We start from the raw sequence: 12,472 nt of genomic DNA on the forward strand, positions 1-12,472 counted from the left end.
CTGGCCCCGTCGCCGACATCGGAGTTGCATGACTCCCTGCGCGAGCTCCACGTGGATCTCCACATCAGGCATGCGCGCGTCCTAATAAGAAGGCGCACGCATCGATGCTCGGGGAGGGAGACGTTGTGGAAGCTCACACCCTCGCCCTCATCGAGGGATCGCAGCCACCAGACAGTGGCCCGGAAGCCGTTCGGAGTCTCAGGCGTCAGTGTCAGGATTTCTCCCTTCATGTGTGCCGCCGTGCTCGCGTTTCTCACCCCTTAGTCGAGGAAGCGGGTCCGGGTCCCTTGACCGTGGGCTTGATCGTCCCACTTGGCGGGGTGAGAGCCCAAGCGTTCCCCTCTGGGGGACTTGGGTGGCCATACACGCTACGACTCGCCGGAAGGCCTGCATGTAAAACGTGTTACATGCATTAAACAGATTTCGGGTGAGGTATTATATATTTTACATGAGCGTCTTTCGAACGATGTATGATAATCCTAGAATGGCTGTTTTCTGAAGTTCCCTGATGTTGTGTTCGTCCGGGATGTTGGTCAAATATGTTTTGATTGACTTGGAGACAGTTCCAGTTGCTCCTATAATTATTGAAATTATTATTATTATTATTATTATTCCATCTATTCACCACTTAATGGGGTATGTACTTTCATGTACCCGAGACAGACCTTGTCCCTAAGGTACATAGGGCAGCAGCTATTTCCGGGATCCATATTGTTTTTAGCAAGTGCCACATGTATTATAAAATGTTTTACAATACATGCGACACCAAACTACTTCCTTCATTTGTTCTCTTGTCCAAGCCACTCTTGTTTTTCTTGATTGATTTTCTTGTGAGTCTTGGGCTTGTTGGCTGTGCGTGTCCATGGTTGGCCTGCGTTGAGTTGCTTCGTTGCCGTAACCAACCTCAGCCCTTGGAGTACCTAGGCGACCTGTACTCCAGATCTTTGTCTTTCCATTCTTCGGTAGTAGCTGCACGGGATTATTTATCGAGGTTTACTCCTCTAGATCCGCCGTGTTCTGTTATATAACAGGGTCACCTCTAGTCGGATGTGGGTCTTCACCACGCACGGACGGTCTTGAGCAAGGAGAGGCTCTTGGATGCCTAGCATCTGTAATGCGCTTCACTTACTCCTGGGTGGGTGAGGGCCAGTGTCCAGCATAGTCAGACTATAATGGTGAAAGGTACTACCTCTCCCCATTACCTTAACCCTTTATTATTATTATTATTATTATTATGAATTGTTTAATTGGTCCACAAGCAGCCAAAAACTTCAGGCATGTTGCCGTCATAACTCGGATGCTTGCAGGCCAGATGAAACTGTAGTCACGGCTCGAACCACGAGATAGGCGGCTACAGTGAGTTGGGGTCGTGCGCACGCAGTAGTCGGAGCGACCCAAGAAGCACGGCCTTTTGCATTATTATTATTATTATTATTATTCCATCTATTCACCACTTTACAGGGTATTTACTTCTATGTACTCGAGACAAACCTTGCCCCTGAGGTACATAGTGCAGCAGCTATTTCCGAAATACATTTTGTTTTTAATACGTGTTACATTTATTATATAGTTTTATTTTACGACAGCGTCTTTCGAATGATGTATGAAGATCCTAAAAAGGCAGTTTTCTGCAGTTCCTTAATGTCGTATTCGCCCGGAATGTTGGCCAAATATTTTTTTTAGTGACTTGGAGACAGTTCCAGTTGCTCCTATAATTATTGGAATTATTTTTGCTTTCACTTTCTACATTCGCTGTATTTCATTGAGAAGGTCCTTGTAATTCAAGATCTTCTCCGCTTCCTTCTTAATCACATTCCTTCTTCTTCTTTTTCCGGTTTAACAATGTTTGTACATTTTCCGGTACCCTTTACGGGTCCCCAACTTTTCGTTGGCTTCATCTATAGACATTCGGTAGGACTCCTTGGACGAGGGATAGGCCCGTCGCAAGGCCTCTACCTCAACACACGACAGCACAACACAGAAAAACATCCATGGCTTAAGTGGGATTCGAACCCACGGTCCCTGCGACCAAGCGGCACAACGCCCACACCTCAGACCGGGCGGACCCCTACAAATCACATTCCTGTCCGTCGGTATTGCTATATCAATGAAGAGACAAGTTCCATTTTTGTTTCGGATTATAATACCTGGTTTATTATTTATTATTATTATTGTCACCATCCTTTAACTGAACACCTCCACCGAGACTCGAACCCAAGACAGTTTTCTCGGGCCGTTTCTTCCGTAATCTCCTCATTAAACAAACAACTTTGGATGTGACCCCTTTCTTCTATATCTCTCGCTTAATTACCAAAGCTGCAAAGCGTAATCAAGACCTAAACATGTGCAGGCCATGGATAAGTGAACAGTCTTTCGTTTCAGTGCATTGTTTCCACAGAGCAGCATTTAAGAATTTAAATGAACTGATTCATGTGAAGCGTTTGCTGACATGCTTGAAATACAGCAATTATCACAGAAACATACATCGGTATAATCCAAAGCTCCGAAAATTCTGACCGGCCGTGATATTTAGACCTACACTAATCTCTTCTCAGGTCCCTTATTTATAAAACGATTTTCAGTGATAACAGAAATGTGATAACTAGGCAAGACGTAAGCTTTGTCCGCAGTTAATGAAGCTGGAATCACGTGGGCCACTCTTCAAGATGTAGTATCGAGACCTTGGTCTTGAAGAAAATATCCGGGTTCAGGGCAGTAAATTCCCCTGGCAAGGTAAGCAGCCGGCCACACCCCGTTTGTAAAAATAAGACCATTCGGTTGTAATACATACGTACTGAGCTTAACGACTGCTCTGGCCTTCGGAAACGTCACGATGCTCAGTCGCCAGGAAGAAATATGATTACACTGGGTGTGGTCAGCAATAATTCGGCTTCAAGAAACTAAACAACAGGTGGGACACATTCAGAACTGATGCCAAGAAATAAAAGTTTCATAACACAGGGAAGAAAAATTAACGAATAGTGGCGTAATGTACATCTAAAGCATTGAATCCAAGAATGTGTCGGAAACTCCATGCGTCTTGAAGCCTCTATCAGACTGAGTTAATTCAATCAACTTCGTTCCCTGGTGTAAAAATCCTCAGTGTCTGTACACGGAAGGAGTACAATTCTGCTGTCCACAGTGACGTCATTACATAAGCACGTTTATGACAGAGAAAACTACCTTTCTATGCTACTGTTTTACGCCCGGCAGAAGACGAGCCTTGTTCGGTGTTACAGAACAAAATAAAACCGATCCGATAAAAGGCATTCTTAGCCAGCTGGCTGAGGCTTATGGTCGCTGTTTGCGCAAGCGCAGTATGAAGAGACACGATATGTAAGCCACAGGCTTGCGGGGAGGACAATATTCCAAGCTCTTTGAGATGTTAACAGCGACTTGCATGCTGGCGATTGCATTATATTTTTCGTGATTTTAATTGCAAAACATTTGTTGTATGCCTGTACCATGTTGTGAATTATGCATCATGGAAGATGATGTTCATTTGCCAGTTTTCTTTACCACCTCCCACCCCCCCTAACACTTGAAAAATTCACGCTCCGTCAGTGTTGTGGCCTTGAAATTTTTACTGAAATCTTCGAATGAAAATCTATTCCGAACGTGGTTACGTAATCCAAGAGACGGACTCAAATGATGTTAAGACTGTAAAGACTGGAGCTAGATGAAAAAGTCTTATAATCGTGTCACATTGAATGGATTCCTATTACTGGGATCTATAACCAACAAGTTAGTGTTGCCAGGCCCAAACATCTAGTTCCTCACTTCAGTGATTTGTTCCGATGTTGCTAGAAAATACGCCCGAAGGCATTCATAATTGCCCTGTGCTCGAATGACCATGTCGTATGGGGAATACCACACAGGCCTTGACCCAACATTTCGAGAAGATAAAAAAACTGAAGTCTCATAATTCTGAACTACGAACGTTGAGGGAAGAAATTGTACGTTGCATATTTAATATTTTTTACGGTATTTCCTTATACCCCCCACCATCCAGCCTCAAAATAATGTAGCTAACACTGTACATTGCGATTTCAAATGAAACCAGTTAACTATAAATGTCGTAAAATTTTAGTCAGTAAATGAAAAATATTTTATAGATAAGACGTGCAGAGGCAAAGCTGGGCCCATGGCCTTCAAACAGTTTAAGACGGTCGGGTACACTGACACTTTTATTTAAGGCACCTAAATTAGACAATAAGGCATGTAACAATTAGTAGTAACATTCTAAGCTTAATATTCGGAGTATATAGAGTTAGAGTACGAGGTGCGATCGGAAAGTTTCAAGACTGTGTCAATAGAGGGCGAACCGGACGTAGTACGAGCTTCTGCCTTTAGGGGGTGCGGCCTACATTCATAGTGAATCAGTGTGCCAGCCGGCATCATCGAATTAGCATTTGTTTCTTAGTTACGGGCGTTTTGGTAGTGCATTACACCGACCCTCCTGCGATTTCGGAATGGCGTGTGCATCAAATTTTGCCAAAGACTCGCCAAAACGGCTACGGAAACCTATGAAATGCTAAAGCAAGCATTTGGGGAGTCCGCAATGGGTCGTGCACAAACTTTTGTGTGGCATTCACGTTTTAAAAATGGCCGAACCTCTGTCGATGATGACGAGCGTTCTGGACGACCATCTTCGAGCACAACGCCCGAAAATGTTACGAAGATTCGGCAGGCCATTCACGAAGATCGACGTCGTACCATCAACGACTTGTGCGACATTGTTGGGATAGGCTATGGGACCTGTCAGCTGATTCTAAAGGAGGAACTTTACATGCGACGCATCGCAGCCAAGTTTGTGCCAAGGCTCCTGTCTGAGGACCAGAAGCAGAATCAACTTCTCGTTTGTCAGGAGCTCAAAGATCTTGCAAGAACCGACCCCAACTTCCTTTCTAAGATTTCCTCTTCCCAAAGATGAAAATTCAGCTAAAGGGAAGGAGATTTGAGACGACAGAAGAGATTCAGGCAGAATCGCAGATGGTGCTTGACAGGCTGACAAAGAAAGATTTCCAGGGATGCTTCCAGGCTTGGCAGCGGCGCTGGGATCGTTGAGTTCACTCCCAGGGGAACTACTTCGAGGGTGATGGATGAATTTAATACCTGAGATAAGTGTACGGGTTTTTATACGCGCAGTCTTGAAACTTTCCGATCGCACCTCGTATATAAGGGAACTTCCAGGAACGTGGGAAATTCTCAAGATCTGGTAGGTTTAATGCTACACAACGTTCGTTGCGGGGAATACGACTTGTGGGCAAAACAGTGGATCACGAAAGCCAAAGTATTTGCCAAAAAACCCTTAATCATTGATTGTTTAATATGCACGAAGTTCATAGAAAGAATACATTATCGTCTCCGTCCGTATGTCAATTCGATTTAACTCGAGAACCACTGGACGGATTTCGATTAAATTTGTTGTGAATGTTTAGCTATTCTGCATGACTTCAAAAACGTATCTTGAATATCCTACGCGCAGTGATAACAAAATGACGGAATACTTTCCTAACTTGTTTTAAGGCAGATCGACATAACAAGCCTATATGAAAAATTTGTTGTTTTTTTTTCAGCGGACTGCAGTTGTAGTTAATTCGTTAATTAACTCAGATAAAAAATTATGTACCAAGCACCTTACAAAGATTTTGCTCTTTGCAGATGGAAGGAAATAAAGGAACACGTAAAGAGTATATTTTCAGTGTCATGGTGGGGCGGGGGGGAAAGACGGTTTGCGTGTTCTGAGTTTTTAAAGAAGGTGGTTCGTGGGGAGGGGGGGGATGTGTGGGCGCATGATGCTGCAACTACGCAGCAATTGTCAAGGTAAGGTTTGCAATGGACCTCAAGGTTATTTCTGGGGTGCCTATATAAGTTGCTGGTTTGTCCAGATAAGACAGTCGTCAACAAATCGCGGAAGATACCTCAACACCATGTTCAAACTGGTACGTATCAGGCAAGGACATATATATCCATCAAACGTAGAGGTTTTTTTTGGTAGCCCCAAAAAGAAGGACTCAACCATCCAATAAAATCTTGAATCATTTATGACTGACGTCCAGGGTTCAATAAGATTTCTGTCATCAGCCTCCTATCAAAAATATATTAACTGTAAGGACTAGCAATTTTCATAAAGTTCCGACTTTCAGAATTCTCGAAGGTAGCTAAATGTTCCAGCAAAACCCCTTCTTGCACTGATATTGTGCCCTGGCTACAGGAATAAATTTTACTCAGATAACTGCCCATATTTATCTAGTGCATAACAGAGCACAAACTGAAGAAATGAGTGTATCTGATCATGAAGGTGTACCCTGCCTCCTCACATTTATTAGCAGTACTTACAAGCTACATTATCTCATGTCCTTTAGTTAAAAGATACAATAGTCCCTTCATGCCCTTGTTTCGTTATACTGACAAAGAACTAATATCATGAACGCTAACAATTTGAGAGCAGACAGTCTTACAGTGTTTATGGGTATTATTTACAAATAAAATATACTCTGATCATAAAAGGTAAATTTTCAATATGCCTACACCATAAAGGCTGGAGACAGAACTCTTAAGTCATTCTACCTGGTACATAAAGGGGGTAAGTTATCAGCGACCTGTGGAGAGCATCTGGTATCTCTTATATGGAACAACTAGTTCAGATATGGTAGCAAAAACAAATTAAATGTCACGTTTTAAAACAAATGTAAATAATATTTAAGAAGTCAAATTTTACTTCACAGGAAACATTACATCTCCATCACAGAGATCACGTGGTTAATGCCGCTTAGAGAAAGAACTGCTGTCTCTCAAATCATATGAAACCCATGAAAACATTTTGTCGACAAAATACAGTTTTGTTGACTATCAAAACTGGTGGTACATATAATTATCATTTGGCTTTAAAGAGTTAGGCTGATTATTAAAGAAACGTGTCTCGAGACTAGAGATTTCTTGACCAGCCGAATGACTATTTATTACCATTTCCTGGAATTAGTAACCTAACCTCACATTTCTCAGTAGCATTACGTAAGCCATTACACAGCCTCAGTCACACCAGAATCTAGAGTGTAGAAATAAAGTTCATCACATGATATCTAAATTGTAGAGACCAGAAGAAATATTATTTTGGTGAAAGGACTTATTTGCCAAGGGATTTCAATGGCGTGTGTGTTTCAGTTTATTCTTCTTGTCGCCCTGTTGGCTGTTCTGGCCGCAGTGAGAGCAGCCCCTCAGATCCTTGCCGTTCCCTATGGCTACGGTTACTATGGCACCTACGGCTATCCCTACAGCTATGGCACTTACTTGTACCGTTAAGATCACGGTGAGTATATCTAGTCCTCTTTCCGTCTTCGTAAAATATACAATAAAAAGCAACTTAATACTACTCGGATTAATATTAAGACATAATTCCGTCATTTGACTCAGTTCTGAACCAGTTTAATCCGATCCACATTCGCATGACCGATTTATCAAAGCTCCATTTTAACTATCTCATTATTCCCTAACAAAATTCCGTGTTTCTTGTTTCCCTTAAGGTTAATCACAATGCAACCACTCACTACATATAATGCAGTAGGTCTTACTAAAATTCAGCGCCCCTTCCAGAATTTCAAAAAGTACAAGAAAATAAAATAAAGTTAAAAAGGGGGGGAATTGACTGGTCTAATACCATCAGAAAACATCAAATTTAAATAGTGTGACGTGGCGTTAAAAATTCTTTGCTTTTGAAACTAATTTTGAATATAATTTTAACATCACCACAATGCTTTCAATAATGAAGTACATAACATCTCATGCCTGCATGAGTGATCTAACTATAAATTCATGTTATTTTACCAGCATCTTTACTCTTTCCTGTCTTGAATACAGAATCACTTCACATGGCTTAAAAAATGTAAATTGATACAAAATTTTAAGAAATATTTCCATTACTGTTAGTGAAAGTTCTTTCAAAACACTTAAGATCTATCAAGTAAGTTGGCTCAAATGGTAAGCCTCTAACCTTTATTCAGAAAATGTCTGGTGTGTTAGAACACCTTACTAAGGCTGAGGTTTCGTGTGGTTTTCCTTAGTCCCTCCAGGCAAATGCCTCGAAAGTACTTTCAGGTTCACTATTCAATGGTTATGATATCATGTCATTGCTAATGTGAAATAATGTCTGTGATCAATACAGTATTGTTAAACAGTCTACGATCCAACCTAATAAAAACTTAAAGTCAATGTCTCCCAACCCTCTTTCCATGGAGGAACCCCCAAAATAATTGTTCATATCCTAAGGCAGTGGTATTCAACCTTTTTTGTTGGCATACCCCCAGATATAATTTCTCTTCAACTTTGTACCCCCAAAGTTGTTGGTGTATAATTTAAGTTATACATAGTATATAATCTACATCTAAAAATAAATTAAATAAATTACATTACTGATTATTCAGTGTTTATCATAAATAAATATATTTTTTTTAAATTTCACGTACCCCCTAAGATTCTTCGCGTACCCCCGGGGGTACGCGTACCCCAGGTTGAATACCACTGTCCTACGAAAATATTCCAGAAAGTGTTGATAGCTGGGAGCACAATTCAATTACTGCTAAATTATTGTCAAGAAATTTTATTTATTAAGAGTTGATATATTGAAGAAAAAATTTAAGCATTATTCCTACCTTTTTTTAATATCAACATATAAAATCAAAATTAATTTCACAGTCAATATAAGGTTTACTTTTGGTGTGACAATTGGGCTGCTTCTTTTTATACAAATGTCGAATTCTTGGGCGAATTTTAGACAAACACGATCACAGTTTTTCCTCGACAGACAACAGACGATTTGTCAGACATGAGAAAGCTTGTCAACAGAGGTTATTTACTTATCCCATGATTTCTCACGTAACCCCTGATGATGTTTTGTGGAACCCTGGTTGTTAAACACTACCATAAGTCATCAGAGTGAGTACAGCACAAAACACCACAGGAAGTTTATTCTCGCACCATATGTCCAAAGCCTACAACATTTTACAAACTGCTTTAAATTTTACTTCTGACATTCAGAGTTTGATACTAGAAACAGCTATTTCTCTAATCGGGAATCTCTTTTAAAGTAGGGTCAGATCTATTCTGGAGGGTCTGCACAAATGAGTGATATCATATGCATTTTTAAAGCACCAAATACAAGTTGTTCCAGTATTAAAAACAAACCCTAAAGAAGGGAGAAGCAGAAATGTTTTAGTAGGATTTTAGGTTTCCACGGCAGCGAGTCCAAAAGATGACTGTTTTCTCAGTTGTAGCTCCGTGTAATCTGTTAGTTTACCAATGTTCCAGAGGTCCTTGCTGCTTCCATCATCAGGGCAATGATGACATTTGCAGCACGAACATCTCAAACTTTGGTAAACTTCTACCAGAGAACATGGTGCTACAACCCAGAAGACAGCCTTCTTAGAAATGTTTTTATCTCAGAAGTTGAATATGGCAAAATAAGTAGGTGATAATGTGAAATTAGTCATCAGTACTTCTAATACAGTTAGATGCCTTTTTCCAAACATTGAAAATGGCCACAGTAATGTTTATAAATTCTACAATGAATAAGTAAAATTCCTCCAGACAGCCCCAAAGAACTCGGACCCCATCTATTAGCATCCGAGGGCCATATTATGCATTGTGACTAACTTATTTCCAGGTTGTTCGTTCACTACTCCTCTGGAATTTTGTCATGGTGGGTTTCACAACAAGTGAGACGCTTTAATAGCCAGAGAGTACTTGAACACCATGAATATGTATTACTTCAAACAAGTTACAAGGCCACTAAAATATACAAATATTACAAGTAGATGTGTCTGCAACATAACATGTGACTCAATGTATGATCTCCTTGAAACATTTTAGTGCAAATTAATTACACTACACAAATGTTTTAGTAGTTAAAAGAGGCAATCTGTAGAATTTTAATTGCCATCTACTGAGAAAAGTAATAAATTATTATATTATTAAATCCAGACCTACTCTGGGGCCCACCCATCCACCTATCTAATGGGTACCGGGGTTCTTTCTTGGGGGTAAAACGCAGCTGGAGCGTGATGCAGACCACTCACCCCCGTCTAGTGCCGAGGTCAAGAAATATTAGGAGCTACACCTCCTCTCCCCTGAAACCTACGTGGCATATAGCGGGGCAGCTTTACTTTATTCTTTATTGTAAGATGGCTGAACTATAAAACACTAGCAATGCAGGGACACTCCTTAATTTGCATGTGCTACTTCTACAGCCTAAATATAATAATTTCACATATAATAACATATAAATAAGGATTGGGTTATATCTCTGTATGTGCTTGGATTTAAGTTGCATCCCTTACAAAATTTCCAAATCTGTAGTTCATCTGTATGACAATAAGGAAACTATACACAATGTCATTTGATCCTTTACCCATGACTGCTTAATCAGTTATTTCTTACTAATTAGCATGATACACCGAAATGTAACTTACTGATCTTGTAGAATATATCTAGAATAAAGCAAATGTAAATTCTTATTGTTTGACTTATTTCAGTCTGAAAACAAACTAATATTAATTTTGTGCTCCATTACTGATTTCAGGTGAAAGCATCTGTTAATATTGCAGCTTTCAGACCATCTTCAACTAGCAGTGTACTACAGACTTCAAATATGGCAGCTATTATGAATTCTTCAACTGTTCATTAAACTTGCCTGTAATTTGTTTCCTATTTTGTTCTTTAAAATAAAATTATAAAGAAAACCAGCTTGTTCCTGACATGGAATTCTAAACATACAAAAACAAATTTTGAGCCCAAAATATTCTTTTTCATAATGCACCAAGCAGGGGAGGGGGATGGTGGTAGTGGTGAAATGTAAATACATAAGATTTATCTTATATTATTTTCTACTATTATAGCAACAATAAGTTCTTGGAGAAATTTATTACACTAATTTTCTTGAAATACTTCCATCTGATAAAAAGAATTAATATTTCATGTAATTATGTGGACAGTTTTATTAAAATTTCAAGCTTGTTTCTTCACAGTGTTTAAATTATAAAAACATGTAATGCACCAAATTTCACGCACATGCATACATACACTGTTTGTTGTTGATGACATGTTCTACATCCTTCGGTTTAGTCCTAAGAAGAATCTTTGGAATGCAAATAAACTCTACTCCACTTAGAGTATTTTGCAATTACAATGCTAGAATGTGAATAAGGTGAGAAAGAAACAAGCCAGCCAAACCAAGATATAGAAAAACATTCAAACAACCAACCAATGAGCTGATAAACATAAATGTACTTGGAAGGGAAATCTGTGATTAAGGCAGAAGAGAAGATGCAATCTATCATTTCTGTGGATAGCTGTTCTAAAATGAATGGATTCTATGCCTAAACTAGAAAGAATAAATTTGTGAACTTTAACTATATAATGACAATTAAGCATGATACCTCTGCAAATGTGTCACATAACCTCAATCTAACCAATTTCAGATTGACTGGACACCATTTGGTATTGCTAAATTTTTAATGGATACAAGGCATTAGCAAACATTTTCAATTGTAATGGACTTTATTCAGTTTTAATAGACAAAGTTTGCTAAAACTGAAAAATTCCACTAAATATCAATGGATGTTTTCTTAATTATATCTTTATACTGTAGTGTTTTAATTAATCTTGTGACATTGCAGGTATCCAGTTCATATCAGAAATCTACTTAACAGTATTCCTAATGAAGTATATGGGTTAAAAATGCATTAATAGCACCACAAAATATATTATGCAGTTTAATGGACAATAGGCATTATTAGACACCCCTTCACTCTATTAGTATTTTAATCATATATAAAATAATGTATAAAATATAACCTAAGGATAAAATCACAATTAAGTGACACAGGAACATCTCTGGCTACCAGAGCCCCTTACTACATGAGTAACTGTTATACAGTATAGATAGGAAGCAGAAATTTGGTAGATAAAACATAGCACCAACCTCTGTCACTGCATTGAACTCCAGAAAGCCACCGCCTCTCCACCAAGTCCAGATATATGGGCCACATGATCAGGAAGGCCAATGAGACTAAACTACACCGCAATAACATGAAAAGGGAGGATGACCTTCGCCTGAGACACTTTTTTATGACACGGTACACTTTCGTGCTCAGGTATAGTTCGTTAGGACTTGTCGGGGTTGTCAGATTAGGTTTGATTCCTCTAGATCAAATTGTTATGCGCCACTTTTCAAGTTCCATTCTTCTGCCCTAACCCTGACAATAGCAACTGAACTGCATAATTAATCTTTGAAAGATTTGTAACTCACGCACAAGTCACCCACTTCTTCGTCATTCACCTGAAGATCTGCAAAGAACATTTTTACAGGGTTACGTACATTCCGGCATTAATGTGGTCGAAGTTTCGGTGTTAAATTCACATATCATAATGGTGTGATTATATGCTTATACTGTATAAAAATTGAAGAATCCTGATC

This window comes from Zootermopsis nevadensis, unplaced genomic scaffold (genome assembly GCF_977971745.1).
Source record: "Zootermopsis nevadensis isolate Lab colony 2312 unplaced genomic scaffold, Znev_1.0 Znev_ptg000009l, whole genome shotgun sequence".
Lineage (NCBI taxonomy): Eukaryota > Metazoa > Arthropoda > Insecta > Blattodea > Termopsidae > Zootermopsis > Zootermopsis nevadensis.